The 24,834-nt window shown below is 40.3% G+C and overlaps 1 long non-coding RNA gene across 2 annotated transcripts in view; it reads left to right on the forward strand.

Annotated features, from left to right (window-relative positions):
• Positions 1 to 12,100: 12,100 nt before the first annotated feature.
• LOC140528019 (uncharacterized) overlaps positions 12,101 to 24,834 on the forward strand; it is a 51,960-nt gene continuing 39,226 nt past the window's right edge. For both annotated transcript variants that reach the window (XR_011975025.1, XR_011975024.1), the window contains exon 1: positions 12,101 to 12,240. This is a non-coding gene — a long non-coding RNA (uncharacterized lncRNA). The remainder of the gene's footprint in view (positions 12,241 to 24,834) is intronic.

Genomic DNA, 24,834 nt, shown 5'->3' on the forward strand with positions numbered 1-24,834 from the left:
AACCCTGTTTGCCTCAGTTTCCTCATCTATGAAATGAGCTGGAGAAGGAAATGGCAAACCACCTCAGTATCTTTGCCAAGAAAATCCCAAATGAGGTTATAAAGAGTCAGACACTATTGAAAAATGACTCAACAACAGCAACCCAAATTATACTGCCCGTGTACAATATACTGGACAATAGGAAAAGCTCTGGGTTCGGTATCAGAGGATCTAGGTTTGAATTTGGGCTCTATGAAGAAATTAATTCTGTGTGTCCTTGATTACCACTTCCCCTCTCTGAGCCTTAGTTTCCTCACATAAAATAAGAGCATTGAATTATCTCTAATACACCTTTTTTCTTCAGTTAGAGTTTTAAATCCTATGATTCTCTTGTAATCTGCCTTGGAGATATAGAGAACTGTGTGATAGTGGTCAGAACCGAACCTCTAGAATTACGATGGCCAGATGAACTCAATAACAAGGTGGAGCCAGAGGGTCAGTGAGTTCAAGTAGCAAAGCATAGGATTTGAGTTTATAGGCAACTTCAGTGGCACCATATTGGTGGTATCCACTCCCAGGAGTTCAGATTTACAGAATGAAAAAGCATAGCATTGACATTGGGATGGCCATTAGAGCAGGGGTTCTTAATCTGGGTTTATGAACTTGTTTGAGACAGAAAGGGAGACAGGCAAACACACAGATAAATAGGAAGCAGACAGTTACAAATATGTATATGTATGTATACATACAGGTAGAAGGAAATTGACATAGAGGGATAGAGAGATTGATACACTTTCAATATAATTGGCTTCTTTTGGAATCCTATGTATTTTTATTTCATACATTTTAAAATACTACATTGAGAAGGAATTCAGAGGTTTCACCACATTGCCCAAAGAGTTTAATGAACAGTAAAATGTTAGGATCCCAGTGATAGAGAGAAAAGTCCCCAAAGGTGATAGAGACTCTACAGAGCTCTCCAGAACTAACAACTTTTATGGGAATGGTTCGAATGGACTGGCGTTGCTGGCAGTAGTCAGTTCTTGGCATCAATGAGACAATGCCACCTCAATGCCTGGTGCCAACAAGTACATTATGATTTTTTTCTTTTTCTTTAGACTTTTAATTAGCTTTTTTTAATTCTCCAAAATATAATTTAATACAATAAGTACATATTCTATAAATTATAAGTTACAACTCATGTCAATCAATTAATTGCAAGAAAGGAGACAATATGGCAGGAGAAAATGAAATGGAGGATGCCAGTGACTAACTTGGTATGTACTGAACTAAAACAGGGTAGAGGATTAAACCTTTGTCCGGAATGCTAGAGTATATCTAGCTGGGGGCTAAACCAATTGTAAAGGAATTTTATTATTTTTATTTTTTAAGATAACTTTTATAAGCTGTGAAGTAGCGGATGAAACATGTGGTTTGGGACCATATACCCACTAACCTATTATAATCATTGCTTAATGAAATAGAAGTAGCTTAGAAGTTCCAGTCTTCAAAGCAAAGGAGAAGAGCAGAGGCATGGAAGGAGAGAATGCCTTACCTTCTGGACCACCCAGTAGAAGGATAAAAATACATTCTGGAAAGAATCTAATCTGCCCAAGGTTGAGGAAGTGGAAGGGGGGACACTTCAGTTTCCATCATAAACCTCCTTGCTAAATAGTTACACTTGCTTAAATTATCCATTGAAGGTTTCTCTTTCCATTATATCCTTAGTCTGGTGGCTCAGGGGTGTGACTAGGAGTTTTAGAATAGAGGAAAGAAACACTAAGGGGAATAATTCCTCTCCTCAGCTTCAGTACTACATCACCAATTATTCACCATCTCAAACTAGATGGCCCACAAATATCTCAAACTCAACATGTACCAAACAGAACTCTATCTTTCCTGCCATTTTGAACTTTTGAACTTCTCCATTTCTGCCAAAGCAGACTACCACCATCCTTCCAATAAACCAGATTTGCTATCTGAGTCAACTTCATTCCTTCACTTTCCCTAACCCCATACACTCAATCAGCTGCTAAATTTTAGGATAGAATGCTCAAAGATCTAGAGCTTATAACATACTTCTGGGAACATCTAGTCAAACCTCATTTTACATATGAGGAAACAGATCTAGAGAAATTAAATTACTTGCCCAAGGTCACACAGGAAATACTTGTTAAAGGTAAGATTTAAATCCAGGTCCTGATGCAGCTCCTGTGGATTCAATTATCACCCCTATGAAGATGATTCCCAGATCTATATATCCAGATTTTAATTCTTCTAAGCTTACCAACTTCCTTTTGAACATCTCAAATTGGGGGTCCCATAGATGTCTCAAATTCTGGTTCAGTCATTTTTCAGTTGTTTCTAACTTTTTGTTTCCTCATTTTGGATTTTCTTGGCAAAGATACCAGAATGGTTTGCCATTTGCTTCTCCAGCTCATTTTACAGATGAGGAAGCTGAAGCAAAAAGGGTTAAGCAATTTGCCCAGAGTTACATAGTTAATAAGTGTCTGGGATCAGATTTGAACTCAGAAAGAAGATTCTTCATGACTCCAGGCCTGCCACTCATATTAAATATATCCAAACCATTATATTTCCTCCCAAACTCACCCCTCTTCCCAACTTTTCTATTACTATCGAGGGCACCATCATCCTCCCAGTTGAGACTTTTCACTTATCCTAACCCCACATATCCAAAATTCTGTCAAATGTTGTCATTTCTATTTTCACAACATCTCTCCTACATGTTTTCCCTTCATCCACACAGCCCCCACGCTGGTACAGCCCCTTATCACCTTTCCCCTGGACCATTATTACTATAGCCTCTTACATTCAATCTCCTGACTCTGATTCATCCTCCACCCAGTGATCAGAGTGATATTCCTAAAGCACAACTTTCTCTTCAGTATACTCTTATGTCTCCCTATTGCCTCCAGGATAAAATACAACCTTACCTGTTTGGCACTGAAAGTCCTTTACACCCTGACTTCTACCTATCTTTCCAGACTCAGATATTACTCTCCTTAACACACTCTTTGATCCAACCAAACTAAGCATCTTACAATTCCTCACACACAACATTCCATTTCCTGTCTGCCTGAAATTTGCAAAGACTGTGTCCCATGCTAGAAATACTTCTTTTCTTCACCTCTGTCTCTTAGAATCCCTACTTTCCTTCAAAGTTCAGCTGAGATGCTACCTTTTAGATGTTGATTCCTTGAGGAGAGGGATTTTTTTTTTTTTTGGTCTTTGTATCTCCATTACCTACTATTATGTACCGGGTACCTAACAGGCATATCATAAATGCTTATTGAATCATTGATGGAATATGAAAAAGGAAGAAAAGGAGTTGATTTTTTTTTTTAAATTTTTTGCAGAATAATAAAAAATTTTACTCCAAAAGGGCCCCAGCCACAGACCATTAGTTGAGAAAAAGTGTTCTCAGATAGGATGACAGGATTTCTTTCTGAAAGGTACCTTAGAATTCAAGTAGCTTAACTCTCTCAATTTCATAAGAGAGGAGACTTTGGTCTACTGGGGAGGGGAGTGATTTGGCCAAGGTCAGCACAGCTAATAAGTAGTAGTCTCTGATTCTAAATGTAGTGCTATCTCCAACTATACCACACTGCCTTTCGTTGAGAATCCTTCCTCAGTTTTCATTCTAATATCTAACAAACCTTATGTTCAAAGAATTCTTCCTTCCAAGTGTCTTTCACCCTCTTTTTCATTCCTATGCTTGTAAATTACTACAATAATTATTAGCAGTAATTGATTGCTAATTATCATTAGTAATAATGATGATGCTCTCTTGCATTTGCGTGTGATACTTTACATTTTTTAAGTCCTTTCAAAACCATTTTCTCATTTAACGAACTCCACAACCCTATGGGAGAAGGAGAACATTATTCTTTTCTTATCAGATGAAAAGGAAACTGAGATTGAGAAACAATAAGTCAGCCCATTTCTTCATGCTATGTCCTTGGTAGAGATGAAAATGTGGTCACCGTTCTCCCTAGATTAGCCCTTCGCCTACTTCCCAGCAGTTAATAATTCACCCCTTCAGCCTTAATTTAAAAGTTTCTAATTCATTAACAATGCAATTTTCAAAATGAGGTTTGGTAAGAGGTACTTAATAACCAAAATGCTCAATCAGTCTTTTGCCCTGGAGAACCTTGACTATAAGCTTTGATCTAACTCCATCAAGTTGGGGGAAGGGAAGAAGAGGAGAATGTAAAGGGATTAGCGGTGGGGGGAATCAGAACCTCAGACTCCAGGAAGTCCACATGGGTTGATTAAATATTCTGCTCTCTCTGAGCTGAAAGAGCCCATTCTAATTAATAAGAATCTAGAATCTAGGCACACTCATCTGGCCTTGTGGGTGGCAGCATTTGTCTAAGCTAGACTAGGGGCCTCTGGCCACAGATTGCACATTATCCAGTCTTAATGATGCAATTAATTCCCTGCACTGACTGGGAAAAATACATCATTCTTTAAAGTAAAATTTTCAAAGTTGGAACCAGAAAATGGGGCATTTGAAAAAGCAAAGTCAAGAACTAGCATGAGGAAAGAATGTACAGGGAGTCTTAATTCATTCCTGGCTTCTGCTTATTATATTGACAAATACACTGGTTTAATCTCTCTCTACCAGGCCTTGTAGGCTATGGTCAAGAGGCCACTTTATTAGGTGGATTTTTTTTAGGTTTTCTTTTCTTTCTTTTTTTTTTTTTTTTTTAAACCTTCAGGCTATGGGAAAGGTTCTGAGTACAAATACCTCACAGCTGGTATTAAAAGGACATACTGGCAGAAAAAAAATTATATAGTCAGTCTTGCTAAATTAGTTTACCTAAAATTGTATGTGTGAGTGATTTTAATCAAAATCTAATTTCCCCTCTTTTTAGAGTAACTGAAATGAGATTTTTCTAATTTACTTTTCGCGGTTCAAGTTTCTCATAATTCTTCTATGGTCGTGACAGCGCCGTGAACGCGTCTGCTGCTACAAAGCATTAAAAAAAATTAGATTTTCAAATTGATGTGCTAAATTAAAAATGTTTAATGTTTCTCATCAAAAGGCACAGGAGTATGCAAGGGGCCTCTGGTACAGTCAAAGGCGCAATATTTTTTTGTCTGTTTCTTTAATTCACATCCCAAGACAACTACTCTACTGTGAAAATTAACAAGCTATAAGTAAAGGAAGTGTTGTAAAACAATGTCCCTCGAGATGCTACCTTTTAATTTCCTTCCATTCCTTGCCAGGATGACCTTAAGGTTGTTACCATAAAAATAGATATGGTTCCCTGTCATGTGTGTGCCTGTGTCTGTGTGCATTTTCCCCCTCTGCCCCAGATGGAGTTTGCCAGGTGTTTTAAGGACTTGGAAACCTCAGAGCAATTTTAATTCTCTGAGCTTGACTAACTAACTCCCATGTTTTAGAAAATCATATTACTTCTGCAAATTGTCTGCAGTTGATATTATATTAAAAGCCAAACTCCTTACCTCACTGGATGTCTGCTGCCTGATTCCCAACAAGGCTGAGAATATCCAGGGAGCCACAGGTAAAAGCAATGAGAAATTATTCAACAAGTTAGTGGGGAGGGGTCAGGAAGGGATCAGGCAAAAAAATCTTTGGTAATCCAGATGTGCACAGCAGGTACTACCCATGAGATATGACCAATATAAAAAAGGCTAGATGAGCTCGGTGGTAAGATTATAGGATTTAGAACTGGAAGAAAAAAACCTTAGATAATTAATAATTAAACTTGCCCAACTTTACAGATGAGAAAAGAAAAAGAAAACTAAAGAAAGTGACTTGCCTAAGGTCACACTAGCCTCCTAAATTCTAGTTCAGAGGTCTTTTTATTACCTCAGGTTTTGGCAACAAATGGCAATGGACTTTCATCAGACAAATTCATCATCCACAATCTGTGATGCACCTGACATTTTACCCTTCCAGACTTTAATTCTGTTCAAATATGCATTTTTCCAGAAAGTCCCTAAAAGTGAAACTAAAACAATAATAGCTAAGATTTACATAGTGTTTACTAAGTGTCAGGCTAACCACTTTACAAATATTATCTTATTTCATCCTTACAACAATCCTGCAAAGTACATGCTGTAATTATTCCCATTTTACAGATGAGGAAACTGAGGAAAAGAGAAGCTAGGTGCCTAGCCTAGGGTTGCACAGCTAGTAAGTGCCTGAGGTCAGTCTTGAACTCAGGTCTTCCTGACTCCACGCCCAGGGCTCTCTCCATTGGCTGCTTAGCTACTCTACATATCTTCTTTAACAGAGAGATTTCAGACATTATGACAGATCACTGACAGAGAGAACAGGCATAAGGTAGCTTGTTCAGCTCCTTAAAAATCACCATAAACAGCTACCCACCCTGCCCAAGGATTAGCCCAGGCTTTCTTCCAGTGCCAAGTAAAAAAGTGCTGCTCGTTTCATACCTTTGGCTGTTGTTTCCATTGATTATAAGATTCCAAACCAGAAGAATACTTTTTTTTGGCTAATTAATGGATTTCACAATGGAGAGGAAAGAGCAAAGGCAGAGAGTAAATGAAAAGTAGAACATCTGGAAAGGCAGCATGGCATAGTGCCTCAGGGTCAAAAAAATCTGGATTCCAATCTAGCCATTGGGCAAATGATTAAAGCTCCCAATGATTCTAGATCAAAGTCTCTAAGCAGAGAAGGCACTGACCTATATTTGTAGAGGAAATTCCTCGATGGGAGCTTCCTATACCCAAAGCTACTTATCTAACCCTAACCTCTCTCCTGACCTTCAGTCTCACATCTCTGACTGCCTATTGCACATCTCAGACTGGGTGTCCTGCAGACATCTTAAAATCAGATAATGTTCAAAATTGAACTTACCTTCTTTCCTCCTAAACCCTCTCCACTTCCTGACTTCCCTATTGTATGTGTTCATCCTTCGTTGCCAAAGAAGACCACCCCATCAGAGAGATAATGACATGATTTGCACTTGACTTTGTTTTGAGTGAGGGAGGGCTATGCAGGTCACCAGCCTCACTTCTCCAGAGCCATCTGAATCCAGTGAACAGATATTCATCAGGATGACTGGAGATGACCCAGGATGAGGCAATTGGGGTTAAGTGACTTGCCCAAGGTCACACAGCTAGTGAGTGTCAAGTATCTGAGGTGAGATTTGAACTCAGGTCCTCCTGACTCCTGCATTAGTGCTCTATCCACTGTACCACCTAGCTGCCTCAACTTCCCTATTACTTTCAAAGGAACCACCCATCCTCCCAGTCACAGGTTCACAACCTAGGTGCCATCCTTGACTCCTCTCATAGCCCATCATATCATATCTGTTGCCAACTCTTATCAAATCTGTATTGGAAATATCTCTTGCGTGTAGATAGATTGGATAGATGAATGGATGGATAGATAGACAGACAATGCATGTATGTATGTACATACACCCACACACACATACTCTCTCTCTTGTAACACTGTCACCACCCTGGTACAACCCCTCATTTTCTCTCACCTGGACTATCACAATAGTGGGCTGATTGTTCTTTCTACCGCAGTAGTCCATCCTCCACTCAGCTGTCAAAGTGATCTTCCTAAAGTGCAGGTTCTGACCATGTGACCATTACTTCACCCCCTACTCAGTAAACTCCAGTTGCTTCCTATCACCTCCAGGTACAAATATAAAATCTTCCATTTGACTTTCAAAGCCCTTCATGACTTCTCCCTCACTCCAACCTCTCCAATATACTTCTCACACACTATACTCTGAGATCCAGTGATATTGGCCTCTTTATTATTTCTTCCACAAGACATTCCACTCCCAGTAAGGCCATTTTCAGTGGCTATCCCCCATTTCTAGAATCCTTATTTCTGCCTCCTTGCTTTCGTGGCTTCCTTCCATTCTCAGCTAAAATCCAACTTTCTACATGAAGTTTTTCCTAATCCCCCTTACTTCTACCATCTTCCTTCTGTTAATTTTCTCCACACATGTGTATAGTTAGTTTGTACATAGTTGTTGGTATTTTGTCTCCTCCATTAGACTGTGAGTTCCTTGAGAGTAGGGACTATTTAGTACCCAGGAATCCTGAGGGTCTTCCTGGCCCAGTTTGTTGTTTTTTTAAAGGGGCCATCCCTTGAGTAACTACTTGAAGAGGCCTATTCATTGAATGGGTGTATCTCACTCAAAGTGAGAATGCTGTGAAGACCTTAGTCTAAAATGCCCAGTCTCACATTGCATCCTGGGCCATTCAAGTTAATATCGGGCCACTGGACCCAAATGGCTCTGGAGGAGAAAGTGAGGCTGGTGACCTTGCACAGCCCTCCCTCACTCAAATCAAAGTCAACTGCAAGTCATGTCATCATCTTGATGTCATGGTCCTCTTGGAGAATGAAGAACAAACACAACCTTTGAGGGACTTTTACCTTTCTTTGTATCTCCAGTACCTGAGTACAGTGACTAGCATGTAGTAGGTACTCAATAAATTTGTATTGTGATAATTTCAAAAATCATGGGCTTGCTTTAAAAAAAAAAGTCTATCCAAAAGCAAAACCAATGAATTAGCCAACCAGTCTTATTCAATAGGAAACAGACCCAACAGTCTACAACATGCCCCCCCTTTTTTGAGTTTTAAGAAACATCCCTAATTTCTTTTATCTTTATTAGTGTGTTCAGGGCTTTATTCGGGCCCATTACACTATTTTGTGGTTTTTAATTCCTTTGTAAATTATTTGCTTTATGGAAACTACCATAAAACCAAGTCTGTTCTCCTCTAGTAATGAAATCTCCAGTGTCTTCTTATCCCTACTCAAGGTCTGAGAGTAGTGAATAAATGGACCTCTTGGTAATTGCAAGTTCTGAAAAGAGGACAGCTTCAGTAGAGCAAGTACATTTTGAAGGTTGAGGATTAAGAGATGACTGAATCTCCTTGAAAATTAACCCAAGCTCCAAAAGAGCCTTTAGGGTGCCTGCCCTGCCATTGTCACTCTCTGCCATTGTAAGTGGTCATTCCTTATAACTTCCTATCCTATACCTAAGCCATAGAAGAGGAAGTCCCTGCCAACTCTCACAAGAAGTAGACACTTTGAAAGGACTGATTAAGATACTCTGGAAATCATGGGTACCAAGCTACGGATAAGTAGCTTTTCCTTTTAGTTTACATATTTAAAAAAGATTTTAAAGATATATTGGAAAACATTTATCAAATATGAAAATATGCCTTTTCATAGAAAATCAGGCCTAATAATATATCTTTCATATAAAAGTCTTTACATTTTAATTTCTTTTTTAAATTGAAGAGTAAAATCAATCCATTATGAAGAATAACAATTCAGAAAGTACAAAAATTATATCACTTCTGGATTGATTAGAAGGGATATAAAATGTAAAATTGAAGAAAAATAACTTAGGAAAATTGCCAATCATTCAATTAAATAAAGTGTCTTGGAGAAATATGTTTTTGCCCCTAAGTAAAATGAGAATGCCTGAGGTAGCATGGTCAAGTGGATAAAGAGCTAGCCTTGGAACCAGAATGATCTAGGTGAACCTAGTCTTGAAAGACCTGCCTCTGACACATTGGCTAGGTGAAATTGGGTAAGTCATTAATTGCACAATGACTCAGAGAATTCCCTGTATGGCACTAATTGTGGAAAAAGCTGCAAATCTGCAACTTCTGGGAGCTCTCTACATAGGTGAAAATACAGAATGTGTGTGTGTGTGTGTGTGTGTGTGTGTATAAGACAGAGACAGAAGACGGGATAAAAATAAACTTGTATGAGGATAGTAGGTCATAGATCTAACATTGAAAGGGAACTTAGAGGTCAGATAATACAATCCATTCATTTTACAGATGAGGAAACTAAGGTCTAGAGAAATTAAGTGACTTACCCAAAGTCATACAGTTATAGTAAATGATTCAGGATTTTAACTTGGTCCCTTTGACTTTAAATCTACCATTCTTTACATATAACAATTGTTGTTCAGTTGTGTCTGACTCTTCATGACTCCATTTTGGGTTTTCTTGGCAAAGATACTTGGAGTGTTTTGCTTCTCCAGCTCATCTTACAAATGAGGAAACTGAGGCATACAGTATTAAGTGACTTGCCCAGGGTCACATATATAGTAAGTGTCCAAGGCCTGATTTGAACTTGTTTTCCTGACTCCTCTATCCACTGTGCCACCTAGCTGCCCTTACATAGAACTACAGAGAAAAGGAACTATACGGCAGTTAAATCATTACCTATTACAACATACAATGTAAAGACAACATAATAGACAATATGAAGTCATAGCACATTTGATCCAATTAATTTGTCCACAAAAGAAGATTGGTACACATTCTTTTCTACATGAATTTCAAACTTGGAAAAAAATTTAAAATATTACTGATATTTCCTTCTCATCTTTTTGGATCCTCAACAGTTTCATGAACTATTAGAGTCCAAGTACCAATATTGACAATGACTCCATGGGAATCCCAGTCCAATCTACCTAGTCCTTCATGAGGAAGGGCAATACGACAAATGAGACAGATTTTAAGCAGACTCAGATTCCAGAAGATTCCAGAAACAAAGCCAGGGTCATTAATAAAAATCCTTGAAGTGAATTTGTGGCATCCAGCCAGATCAATAAAAGTCCGAATACTTCAGAAATTACTGGACAAGGGGAGGGCAAAAGGTTGAAGTTTGCTTTCTGGAGGGACGCATGACTACCTTAAGAGTTGAGCTTAATCTGTGTAGACTCATGGTCTCATACTTTCATACCAAAACCTCCCAGAACTAGGATTATCAATTCTTTATCCCCAAGGAACTACCACATTAGGCCCTGGAAGCTTTCTGGAAGGACTACATTCATATAACCATTGGCTAATGCTGGCAAGGAAGCCAGGTTAAGCTGCCTCTCACCTTTGAGCTAGAGGCCATTTGGGTATATATCACTACCTTCAAATGGGTGGAACTTTCCTGAAAATACTCCCTCACCCTTATCGTTGCTATTCAGTTATTTCAGTTATGTCTGATTCTTGGTGACCCCATTTGGCCTTTACTTTGCAAAGATACTGGAGTGATTTGCCATTTCCTTCTCCAACTCATTTTATAGATGAGGAAACTGAGGCAAGCATGGTAAAGTGACTTACCCAGGGTCACACAGTTTGTGAGTGTCTAAGGCATTTGGACTCAGGAAGATGAGCCTCCCTGACTCCAGGCCCAGCTTATTATCTACTGTACCACCTAGCTGGCCACTCAGATTGGTTTTTTTTTTCTTCAAAAGCCAACGCATGCTGCTTTCCAGAAGGAAAATACCTCCCCACCTCTGGAGCTAAACTGGATCTCATTTCCCAGAACATCTTCATAGAGACAACTCCTTCTGTTTCTTTCAGGGTACTCATAAAAACATTCTAATAAATTCTCATCTTTATTAAATATATACTCCAAATCCCTAGTCAGCTTTAATTGGCAAACTTCAATTTGAATTTATAAAATTTCAGTCGTTTTTATTTTCCCCATTCCAGACTATCATTCAAATAAGAAAAGAATCGCTGACCAGTGCATTTTGTGATAGGGTACATTTTTTAAAATCTATATTGAAAGTAATAAGTAAAGAACAAACACATTTGTAGAAGATCAGGTACATTGATCAGTAGCTGGCAAGTGGATAATCATCTTTCTTTCTCTAAGATGTGGAAGGGATTTCCAGCTCCCAGGAGAGTAATTTTTTCTTTGTGCCTGAGGAGGAAATGGAGAAGAAAACAGAGAAGGGAAAGATTCAGTTAACTTCATTCTCAAAAAAGACCAATAACATCATGAGATGGTGTCTTAACTTGCACATGAATTGGATTTAAGTGAGGCAGAGATGAACGAAGTCATCAGCCTCCCTCTCTCCTCCAGAATCATCAGAGTCCAATGGTAAGACAAGAGTCAAGACAGCTGGTGATGGCCCAGGATGTAGTAGGTGACTGGGACCTTTTTAAAAAAAGGTCTTTCCCAGGTCTCAGTTACTATCAACTCAGGAAAAATGTGTTTCTCCCTGGAGTTATGGATTCCTGGTTCCGCTCTTCTCCCTGGAAACACAAAATCAGAACTATCTCCCCCGACTACAATCTAAACAACTTCTCATTCTTCACCTCACCAAGGTTCTGCTTCACACTGGCCTGACCCTTCAGCAGGTTTTCATGGCTGATCTTTCAGCAACTACTCTCTATGACCTCCTTCCAAGTTCAGAGTAGTCTGTCCCTAGGCTAAGAGTAAGACCAGAAAAGCCCAGGGAATACAAGGTAAATAGAATACAAGGTAAATACCACCAGTCAGCTCCCTGGCTTCCCCTACCACAAATCTCTGGGGCCAAGCCTCTGTGCATAAGATCTCAAAAGACAGATGACATCGATGATGGCCCAGAGTGTGTAAGGACCCCCATGTGGCCTTCTGAGTTTGGGATACCAGGGGGATTCCAACAAGCTATAACTTAAAAACAAATAGTTTCAAAATTGTGCCTTGGGGATCCCTAAATAAGTGGTAAACGTGACTATTTGGAAATACAGTTCTGAGACCTTGACCTGGATTTACTGATTTCCAAATATGGAAGACATAAGAGCAGTAAGATCCTCTTAAGACTTCATTAATCCCAACACAAAACTTGTGATAATTAGACACAAACAAGCTAATGCTTTACTTTGAACTGGCATTTTTTAAAGAGAGTTTGCTAAGCAAATTAGTCCCATAAATGAATGAAAAGGCATTTATTAAAGTGCTACTATGTGCAAAGCCCTTATGCTAAGCGTTGTAGATGTCAATAGAGAAGTAAGACGGTCAGTCCCTGGTCACAAGCAGCTCACATTCTAATGGGGGATACAATGAGAATAGAAGGTTTCAGTCACAAGCAAGATGGAAAGCCCACCTAGTCCTTAGGGTGCAGCAGCAAAAAACACATGGCAATGCCTCTTCTTTCATGTGATTTTCCGTAATAAAAACGTATCTCTTTCTGAGGTTGAACCATTTGATGTTTCCCAGGACTTTTATGGTGAGAGCTTCATTTCTGGGTCTTCAGAATCTGTAGTTGCTGAAAAGCTGGGGGCTATCACAAGTAGAGAGACAGTGGCCATATTTCTGCAAGGATCTTTTTCCTGCATGACGACTTCAGGGGTCACTTGGCTAGTAGCAGGATAAGTGGCCTGGGGTAGGGAGCAGTAGTTTTGCTATTCTCTGGATGTTTGGCAGAGGTGGAAACTATTGAAAATACTTAGGAAGGTATGAGAATAAATTAATTTTGAATATTTGACAAGTATCTATTTATATATAAAAAGGTAAGTTATATAGGATTCTTATCTAGTCAATAATGCTATGTCCATAAAAGTATGTTTGACAATATAGCCTGGCAATATTTTGTTAGATTAAGGTACAATGCAGCTTGAAACCATTTAGAATTAGTTCCCCAATCATCTTTTCTCTGCAGCATCATTAATACATTAATTATCTCACTGTAATATAGCAAATGGAGGGCAATGTTGTCTAGTTCTTGCAAACCTTCTCTACCCCCTAAATCAAAGATTCTTCACCCTTTTTTTGCATCATGGACCCCTTTGGCATTCTATGGACTCCTTCTTAGAGAAATGTTTTTAAATGCATAAAATAAAATAAATGAGATTATAAGGGAAAACAATTACACTGAAATAGTTATCCAAAAAAAAAATGTTTTTAATCAGTCCATTGACCTCAGGTGAAGTCCTTACTATAAGTGGTGCAGAGAGAAGGATACTGCCCAGAGTCCTTTATTACTGAGGTCAATCACAGAAAGGTTAGGTGGTAAGTCTGTGACACCTCAAGGGACAGCTACTGAAGCACACATATGCCTCCTCCCACACTCATGTGCACCCTTCCTCATACATGTAGAGGTCCCTAGTGCATGGACCAGGACTGCCAACACATCCTGAAAGTACATTCCTTTTGGTCCTATCCTTTCTTCTCAACTTAGGAAAGGTTGTAGTCTTCTCTACAGTGGAAAGAGGACAGGTGTCCAGGGCTTTCTTCACTAATTTAAATATCCCGGGCTCCTTTCACTTATTCAAATGTCCCGGGCTTCTTACGCTAACTCTCCCTCCCAGGGCTTTGCTTGGAATCTTACCTCAAGATCTAGATCTGGATCTCTGTTGGTCTTCAGGCGTCCCTGGCCCCTCCTGTGGGGGAGGGGAATAACTAGACAGAACACCTGAGTTGGCAGCTGTTCACTCTTTAATGGTTAATTCACTCTCCCCTCGGGATCCCCCCAATGCCCCAGTATATCTTTAGGCACCCAAGCTCCTCCCATGTTCCTCCCCATAGGCAGAGCCTATACTATTACTCAGGCGTTCCCAGTACCTCGTAGCTTACTAGACCAGCTAGCGAGCTATGTAAGCAGGTTAACACCTCCAGGTGTTTCTACTTTCCATACAGGAAGCCACGGTCCAGAGCTGGGCCCCAACAGACAGGAGAGCCCCAGCAGGAAGGAGCAAAGTTATGCTGGTGACCTGTTCATAATCAAGACACCTCTTTCTGTTCCCCTCCACCCAAATCCATAGTTAACAAAGAATTACTAGGACTTTTGGCTAGCAAGCTGATGGAGGAAGCAAGGTGCCTACCTTTATGTCAGTCACACATATTATCACAGCTCCTCTGCAAGGTAGGTTCTGTTATTTCTCTCATTTGACAGATGAGTAAACTGAAGACAAGAAAGCTTAAGTGACTTGCCTAGTAAGTATATGAGATAGGATTTGAACTCAGGTCTCCCCTAATTCCAGGCCCAGCCTTCTACCCACTGTACTACTTCAGGTCTCAAAATTACTAATTACCAGGAAGCTAGATGGTACAAGGTATTATTGCACTCTAGACCTGGAATAAGGAAGACGACTCCAAATCCTGCTTCAGACATTTGCTAGCTGTGTGACCCTGGGCAAGTCACTTAGCCTCTGTCTGCCTCTTTCTTCACCTATGAAAAGAGAAAAACACTAGCACCTACTTCCCAGACTACCTGTGATGACAAACTGAGAATATTTTAAAGATATATGTCAAACCTTAAAGGGCCATGTAAATGTTGGTTATTATGTCTTTATCCCAAACTTTGCCTGGCGTGATCATAGAAGGGTAGAAGTAGAAAGTCTCACCCTGAACCTTGCTCCAGCCAGGGTCTCTAGGTTAGGGTAAGGAAGGAGTCTTTATGCCACTACAAAGATCTCAGGCCTCTATAATGATGTAATTTTCATTTTTATAGAATTAATTTTTCCCTGACAGGAAAATACATTACACTTATAACTGTGAAACTAAAAACCCCCTGTAATGTCATTTCCGCTAACATCATTTTTTTTCTTGGATCCAATCAGGTATGCTTGTTCTGTGCCAGATTCAAAAGTAATTAAAACAGCATTTCTGGGCAAAGAATACTAGATTATTCACTAACCCAAAGCAGCTTTCTATTAACCCCATTTGTAAATGTTCACTATAAAAGAATTGGGGAACTCTCTTTTTTCCAAAATGAAGCAGATGGATCTTTTGTATCAGGTGACCACATTCCCATGGTAAATTTCAGCATAGTCTTGACACTGACTAATCACAAAATCATGAGCTGGAAAGGATCTTGGAGATCCCCTAGTTCAATATTCTTATTTTACAGATGAAGAAACTGAGGCTCTGAGGGGAAAAATAACTTATTCAAGGTCACATACAATCTGACCTCAGACTAGAACCCAGCTCTCCAAGTTCAGATATATTCCAAGGATAGCAGCAGGCGCACATCTTTCACTTACACCAAATGGCTTTTCAGTGGAACAGGGACCCTACAGACTTTCACGCTACAAAATTGCACAAAGATACCAGCTGTCCTTGATCTGTTCTTCCACATAACAGCAAGTCATCGTCACGCATTTCTTTCCTTCTAGAGTGTAGCATGCAGTGATCTCCCTTCGATGTGTCTGTTTTGTGGATGGATCCAATCACGCAGGGGATATTTTCTTCTTTACTTGATAGTTACATGGGGTGGTGCGTTTTTGTCCATCCTGGCCATAAAGCAATTGGTTGACAAGTCCAGAGCGGGCCCCTACTGTAAAGTGAAATATAAAAACTCTCTGGGTAGCAGGTGTTTCCTTTTTTAATGAAAGCTTACCTGGAAAAGTGTTGAGCAGAAAGCTGGAGCTTTTTCCTGCTGTTTGCATTAGGCCAAAAGCCAGAATAAACCTGTTTCTGTGACACTTTAGCTCACATTACTACTGCAGGAGGTTTCCTCTGCAGCCATCCAGAGCACTGGGGGATGCTGGCGGAATTCTTACAGATAGATGGGGAGACAGGCAGGCAGGAAGACAGACAGAGACTGAGACACAGAAACTGAGATACCTAGACAGGGATAAACAGAGGAAGAGGAGAGGGACAAAGTGAGGGAGAAAGAAAGGAGAGACAGAGAGACAGTGACAAAGACAAGAGAGACTGACAGAGGGGGAAAAGAGGGAGAAACAGAAGGAGGGAGGAGAGACAAAGAAAGACAGAATGAAGAGACAGAGAAGGAGACAGAAACAGAGAGAAAAAGAAAGGAAGAGAGGAGGGAAAGAGGGAGAAGACAGAAAGGGAGGAGAGAAGAAGATTGAGGAAGAAAGGGGGAGGAAGGAGAGAGAGAAAATAAGACAGCGAAAGAGAGACAGAAGGAAAGAAGAAGAAAGAAGGAAGGAGAAAGGCAGGGTGGAACAAGAAAGAAAGAGAAACAGGCAGAAGACAGACAGAGACACAGAGAGAGACACAGAGATAGAGGCAAAGATAGAAAATGGGGGAAAGAAGCATGGAGAAAGAGAGATATATAGATAAGATATAGGGGCAGAGAGAGACAAGCAGGCAAAGGCAAAAGGAGAGGGGAAGAGAGGAAGAGATGGGGAGAGAGGAAGAGATGGAGAGAGAGACAGCAAGAGAGAGAGAGAGAAAGAGAGAGAGAGCAAGAGAGAGAGAGAGCAAGAGAGAGTGAGAGTGAGAGTGAGAGTGAGTGAGAGAGAGAGAGAGAGAGAGAGAGAGAGAGAGAGAGAGAGAGAGAGAGAATTTCAGGGAAAGCAAAAACCATGAGGTTAAATGATATTGACCTTTAAGATGGTAAATGAGGATGTAGCTCTGGCCTTCTGGCTCATTTGAGTGAAAAGGCTGTAGTGTCCAGCCCTTCATAGACTGGACTGTTAACATGGAAAGAAAAAGAAGGTGGTGTTAGTGACTGGTTGACAGCTAAGAACTCCAGTTGAAAGGACTTTAAAAGAAAGTAGACAGTGGGAGCTAGCCAAACAGGACTGGACACTTACACCCACAGAGCAGCCAAAAGTCCAGATTGAGAGAATTCTTTGTAGAGGTCAACAGCCAAACATCTGTCTAGCACTGAACCATTTCAGTCTGAAGCACAGACCTCTCTTTTTGACTGCCCAACCTTAAGACACTGCTGCCTACCTCTGGCTCTTTTAGCTTCACAACATAGCTGTTCCTGTTTAGTCTTATATTCTGCCTTTATATTCTGCCCCTCCCTTTGCATGGATTTCTCAGCTGCAAGCCTCTTACTACCCCCATTCCTGATCTCAGCCTTCCCAGGTTGGGAAAGTTTCCCTCATCATCATGGACCCTGTTGAAGCAATCATTAATTCATTCAACAAGCATTTATTAAGCACCTACTGTATGTATACAGAGTACTCAATGGCTGAAATAGCTTATGGTCTAGCCCAGTGTCATAAACACAGTAGCCACTAAATAAATGTTTGTTGGATTAAACATAATGTAATAATTGCACTTATGGAGATTATAATTCAATAGGATGATCAAGACATCATTAAAGATATAACTTTAATATACAATATGAGAGGGTGAGCCTAGATGATTTCCAAGGTCTTTTCAATCCTATGACTTTATCCTATTATGAATTATATGATAAGTACATTAGGTAATCTTGTTTTTGAATGGTACTTTATAAAACCCTGGGGGCAGGGGTAAGGGGGAAGAGGAAGGAGCAGATAATGAACTTGTAAACTGTGCTAGAGAAAGAGGGACCATTATTGTGCCTAGGACTATATACCAGGGATTATGTAATGGAAAAAGATTGAATGAAATGTGAAGTGGTTAGGATTACTCTTTTTTTCATTGTTCATGTGTAAGAAAAGGAGTTGGTCCCTGGAAATATTAAGTGCCTGCTATCCAAACGGCAGCATTGTGTAGTGGAGAGAATATTAGGCCTTTAGTTAAGGAAGTTGGGTTCAAATCTCAACTCAGAAAATTACTACCTGTGGTACCTTGAACAAATAACGGAATGAAATTAAACAAGTATTTATTAAGTACCTACTAAGGACCAAAGGCTTTGTTAGGTGCTGGAGATATAAAGTAATCAACCAAAGAGTCTCTGCCCATGAAGCAGCTAGGTGGATAAGAGGTTTGAACATGGAGTCAAATCTGACCTCAGACACTGACTAGGGTGTGACCCTGGGCAAGTCACTTAACCTCTGTGTGCCTAGATTTCATCAATCATAAAATGAAGATAACAGCTCTCAGGGTTGTTGTGAGGCTCAAATGAGAAAATGTTAGTAAATGTGCCTGACACAAAGGAGATACTTAATGAATGCTTTTTTCCCCTTCCCTCTTCCCCTCCCCCAACATGAGGATTTTACTGAAGAGAAATGGGGGATAAGAACACAGGGTACTTCAAGTAACTTGGGGTGGAGGGAATCACCTGGAGGCATCAGGTAAGTCCTCATGTGGGACGTGGCCACAGGCTGAGCCTTCAAGGAAGGGAGGGATTTCCAAGATTTGGAAGGGAGGAAAGAGAGCATTGCAGGCATGGGGGGGACAATATGGGCAAAGGTATGGAGGCTGGAGGAGAAATATTATGTGTGGGGAATAGTAGGTAAGCCAGTTTGGCAGAGAACAGTTAACCGAGCGCCTGAGGGAGAGAAATGTGAAATCAGTCTGGAAAGAGAGGTTAAAGCCTGCCTGTAAAGGGTTGTAAAATGCCAAACAGTGGAATTTGTACTTTATCCTAAAGGCAATAGTGAGCCACTGAAGTTTAACCTCTCAAAGCCTCAGGCAATTCTCTAAGATTTATATACTAAATTACAGATGAGTTGAAAATACTCTTCACTGGTGGAGGGAATTTCCATCCCAATAGATCACCAATAGATCTTTGATGTCTAGGTTATGTGCAAGGCACAGAACCAGAGAGGTGGGGAGTATAGGACAGGGGGCAAAGATGAAATCAAGTGCGTTCCTGCCTCAAGGAGTTCGCAGGCTAAGAAGGCAGTTGAGTCATGTACACAAATACCTCTAATGGCAAGCAATGAGAGAGGATAGTGCTGTGAGAGTTCAGGGAAAGTTGTATTTCAGCAAGGTCTTGAAGGGTGGGTAGTATTTTGCCACACAAGGATAAGTGGGGAGAACATTCCAAGCAGAGCCAATGTCCTAGACAGAGGTACAAAGGCAAAAAAGTTTGGGGCCTGTTAAGAGAGTTTAAACATCCAGATTGATGGAAGTAAAGGGTGCATGAAGGAGACCAGTAAGAGATAAGGAGAGGGAGGTAAGTGAAAAAAGACACTAGACAAGGGGAGACCAGTTCAGTGGCTGTCACAATAGTTCATAAGTGACACAATGAGGGCATGAGTTAGAGTGGTTGTAGCATGGAATAGAGAGCAAGTGAGAGGAAGATTTTGTAGGTAAAATGGACAGAACTTGGTGCCCAAGGGAGAAGAAGAATCAAGGATAATTCTATTTCCTGATTGGAAAAATTGGGGGATTAAGCTAAATCATGTCTGAAGTCCATTCCAGGTCCAAAATCCCATGACTACATGATTGAGATTTCAAACCTGAGCAAGTAGGAGAATAATAGTGCCCTTGAAAGGGATATCAGAAAGAGGACTTAGGAACAAAAAAATAGCAAGTTTGGTTTAGAAGAGAAGAAGTTTGAGACCCTAACAGGATGGCCAGTTCAAGATAGGCAGTCAGAAATCTGAATGAATCTCTCAAGAGACAGGTTGGGACCAAAGATATGAAATGGGGGTTTCTTTGCTTAGAATCAGCAAGTAAAACCATTGACAGGAACGAGGTTGACAAAGGAGAGAAGGGGAGGAAGTCGACCAAGGAGAGTGGAGAAGAAATAGATGGATTTATTTCTTGTGTGAGAAAACCAAAAGGAACTGGTGCAAAGAAACAAAGTTCCCCGATAAATGTGTGTTCGTCCTTCGTTGCTGAAGAACACCATGCCATCAGAGAAATGATGACATGACTTGCACTTGGCTTTGTTTTGAGTGAGGGAGGGCTGTGCAGGTCACCAGCCTCACTTCTCCTCCAGAGTCATCTGAATCCAGTGAACAGATATTCATCAGGATGACTGGAGATGACCCAGGATGAGGCAATTGGGGTTAAGTGACTTGCCCAAGGTCACACAGCTAGTGAGTGTCAAGTATCTGAGGTGAGATTTGAACTGAGGTCCTCCTGATTCCTGCACTGGTGCTCTATCCACTGCATCACCAAGCTGCCCCTTCCCTGATAAACAGGGAAACCAAGAGAGTGTAGTATTCTAAAAGGTAATAGAAAACTACAAAATGGAAAGTCTGGTCAGCAGCATCAAGTGGTACAGAAACAGAATTGAGTGCTGAGAAAAAGCTATTGGATTTGGTCACTAGTGAGAGTGCTTATCCAGGGCTTTATGCAAAATAGCTTGAGAAATTTTCATTGAGTTCAATTCCAAATTAGAGTTTGGCTTAATTTAGGTAGATCCTGGGCAAGGAAAGTGAAAGTCAATTGGATTTCCAACCTCCTCAGTCCCTTGCTCACAGGTAGGAGTTAATCTGTGCATTAGCAAAAAAGTAAGCTATTTCAAGAAACTCACTTGTTATGGCCTATTGTTCCTTTATTTGGACGAGGAAGGAGCAGATGAATGCAGCTGTGAGCCTCAGCCTAGGAGGTAAGAGAATAAACTAGTTGGAAGCAGATGGGACTAGTGGGGCCTAAACAAAATCTCAGACTCAGGAAAATCCAACATCAGCCAAATTTCAAAGTCAGAGATTCCAATCAGACAGACACCAGGTGTGGGGTTTAGTCAGCAAAATGTCTTTCTGAGCACTGGATCAGAAGCCATAGAGATTCACGTTGAGTCCAGCAAACAAGGTAGAACAAAGACTATGTTGCTCAGAAAAATGACAACCTGCTTCACAATTTGCTCAGAGACGGGATTACATTATACACCATTGAGGCACCAGTTATCTTCTCCTTTCACCTCACTCAGCCGAAGGTAACAGAACTGTTAGTCTCAGATACCATATCACCAATCTCTCAAATGGAAAATACAATGGTCTTTTCTCAGTCCTCTTCCTTCTCAGTCTTTCCTGGCATATTTGGCACTGTTGACTATCCTGGCTATTCTCTCCTTGCTGCATTTTTGTAATACTACCCTCTCCTGGTTCACCTTTTACCTACCTGACCACTCCTCCTCCACTTACTTTGCTGGCCTATTATCCATATCACAGCCCCTAACTGTAGGTGTAACCCAATGCTCTGTCCTAGACTTCTTCTATCAAAGATTCTTGACCTGGATTCATGAACTTCTGTTTTACTCTTGATATATTTCAATATAATTGGTTTCTTTTGTAATCCTAAGTACTTTATTTCATGCATTTAAGAATATTTTTCTGGGAAAAGGGGGTCTACAAGCTTCATCAGGGTCCATGACACTAAAAGGTTAAGAACCCCTACACTATATTCTTGGTAGTAACCACATTAGCTTCCATGAGTATAATGATCACCCCTGCATAAATCACTAACAGAACTATATAACCTTCTCCAGTCTGTTCTGAGTGTTTTTTAATTCAACCTCACCATTGCCTATTGGTCATTTTTAAATGAATATCCTAGTGAAAGCTCAAATTCAACATGTCCAAAATGGAATTTATTTTCTTTCCTCCACCAACCCCTCTTTTCTCCCAAATTTCCCTATTTCTTTCAAAGGTAACACCATCCGTTTATAACATTAATATTATCATCAATTCCTTACCCGATGTGTCCAATTGATTATCAAATCTTACCATTTCTACCTCCTCAGCAACTATTGTCTCTGACTTCTCTATAGTCACACAGATGTCTCCTTATGTCAGGACTTTGTCACTTCTCACATAAATTATTATAACAGCCTCTTAATTGTTCTCCTTGCCTCAAACATCCCCAAAGTACAGTCCATCCTACACACTACTGCCAAAGTGGCTTTCTTGAGCATGTCACTTCCTATTCATTCAACTCCAGTGACTCTTTATTGAATCTAGAATAACATGTTAACTCCCCTGTTTGGCTTTTGAAGGCCTTCACAACCTGTCACTGACCTATCTTTCAAATCTCACCGGACATTACTCTCCCTTCTTCCAGGGCCATAAGCCCTGGTATTTGGGGTAGTGTTTTTAAAATTCCAGTTAAATTGGTCTTCTCTCTGTTCTTCACATTCTATCTCCCATCTCAATACCTTTGTGCTGGCTGATCCACATTACTGGAATGTACTCCCTTGTCACCTCTCCCTCACAGAATCTCTATCTTCCTTCAGGAATATATGGGTGTTCAGGAGGACCAGCAGCTCCAATGTGAAGGCTTGCTGAGCCCTTTTCAGGGTTGGTCATCTGTCTTTGGCACCACTTGATTCACCCAACTCTCACCTGTGGCTCCAAGAAGCTGTAGCATATAGAGTAGCCACACCCCAGCACACTGTCTCTGCAAACGGGCTAAACTAGGTTGAGGGCAACTGACAGACTTCAGTGAATTAGATGGATATTTTTCCCAAGCATGTGAAAACTTTCCCTGACGGAATGGACTGATGAGAACAATTTGTTCCAAGAGCCATGAAAGAGGCTGTGGAGCTTAGAGTTTGGTTAGACATCAAAGATACCAAGGTCATCCACTGCATGCTGGGCCATCATCAGTCATCCCCACTTTTGTCTTACCATTGGACTTCAGTGACTGAAGAAGAGAGAATGAGGCTGATGACTTTGTGCAACCTTACCTCACTTAAATCCAGTGTCACTGGTCCTCTTCAAAAACAAAGAAAAAATAATTTTTCCTTCAAGAAACAACTCAAGACCTTTCCTGATCCACCTCGCCTCCCCAAACTACGGGCTTTCCCTCTCAAATTAGTTTGTATGCAATTATTTTATGTTTATTTAGTCTCATATTATTTATATCATTCTGCATGTACTTGCTGCCTTCACTATAGTATAAGCTTCCAGCAAGTAGTGATTGTCTCATTCACTACATCTGCATAGAACCTGACATATAACAAGCCATTAATAAAAGTTAGTTTGATTGACTAAAAAAAGAGTAGGTGAGAACCTTTGACATGTGTATTTCCTAAAACCATATTATCCCCTGGATCCAGGAAAACATTTTTCTGATATAGGTAGCCTCCAAATTATACTAAACCATCCCACTTTAGAACAATTCAAAGGATTGATTTTCTTGGTTTATTAGCCTGCTGAGATGGAGAGATGGGAACAGTGACATCTTAATAATTAAGAATATTAATCTGCCTGCTTCCTCAGGCCTGTAAGTAATGCTATAACACCAGCATTACAGTAGTAACAGCAATGCTTAAAGGTCTCTAGCACCTTTATGACATAATGGGAAACATTTATATACCTTCATAAAACATTCATTAGCTAGCACTGATTTGAGGAAGGATATGTTCTTTATTTTACCAATGGACCCATCATCTCCTCACACACACACACACACACACACACACACACACACACAATCTGCTACCTTCTCACAAACTGCCTATTCCTCTTTGAGGCACCATCATCCTACAATCTGCCTAGGCTTAATAATTTAGAGGCTCTTTGACTTGTCTTTTTCCCTCAACCCCCTACACCCACCACAAATCAGCTACCAAGTACTATCATTTCAAGAGCAGCTAGGTGGCACAACTGATAGAGAGCCCAGCCTGAAGTCAGGAGTTCAAATCTGGCCTCAGATACTTACTGCATGTGTGACCCCGGAAAAGTCACTTAATCCAATTTACCTTAGTTTCCTCGTCTGTAAAAAAAATGAGCTGGAGAAAGAAATGGGGGACCCCTTCAGTATCTTTGCAAAGAAAATTCCAAATAAGATCATGAAGAGTTGTATATGACTGAAAAATGACTGAACAACTTTCATGTCTACCTTTCAAAAGTCTCTTGCATTTATTCTTTTTTCTGGATGCTTACTGCCCCCATCTTAAGAAGTTTATCACTACAATCTCTATCACATAGCTACCAAAATAGATTTCCTAATGTACAAATCTAACCATGTAACTCCCCTATTCAAAAATCTTCTATGGTTCCTTATGGGATTTTTTTGTCATTAGCCCAGAACTGAAAATCCTCCATAATCTGGCTCCAACCTATATTTTTAATCTTATTTTATGCTACTTCCCTTCATTCATACACTATGTCCAAACCAAACTGAACTCCAAGCCATTCCCTGATCTACAAAGGACCAGATATTGAGAACAGGATACAAAGAGCACCTCTTTTTACTCTCTCTAGTGTGCTCATCTCTGTAATTGTATGTCATAAGTATGTTTCTATCTTATCCTCCTACTAGATTATAAATTCTGCATGAACAAAAATCTTTCCTACATTTTGTATTTCCCAGTACCAACCACTGTGATAAGCATAACAGAGAACTGGGATGTCCCCAGATCTATTTATTCGGCCCAAGTCATTCTCTTGAGCTCTCAGTCCTGCATCACCAACTGTCTTTTGCACATCACATCCTAGATGCCCCATAGGCTTTGCAAACTCAACATTTCCCAAACATTCCCCAAAACTCTCTTCTTCTGAAATTCCCTTTTACTGTCCAGGATACTTCAGCTCCCAATCACTGAGGCT

The sequence above is a fragment of the Notamacropus eugenii genome, chromosome 1 (genome assembly GCF_028372415.1).
Source record: "Notamacropus eugenii isolate mMacEug1 chromosome 1, mMacEug1.pri_v2, whole genome shotgun sequence".
Lineage (NCBI taxonomy): Eukaryota > Metazoa > Chordata > Mammalia > Diprotodontia > Macropodidae > Notamacropus > Notamacropus eugenii.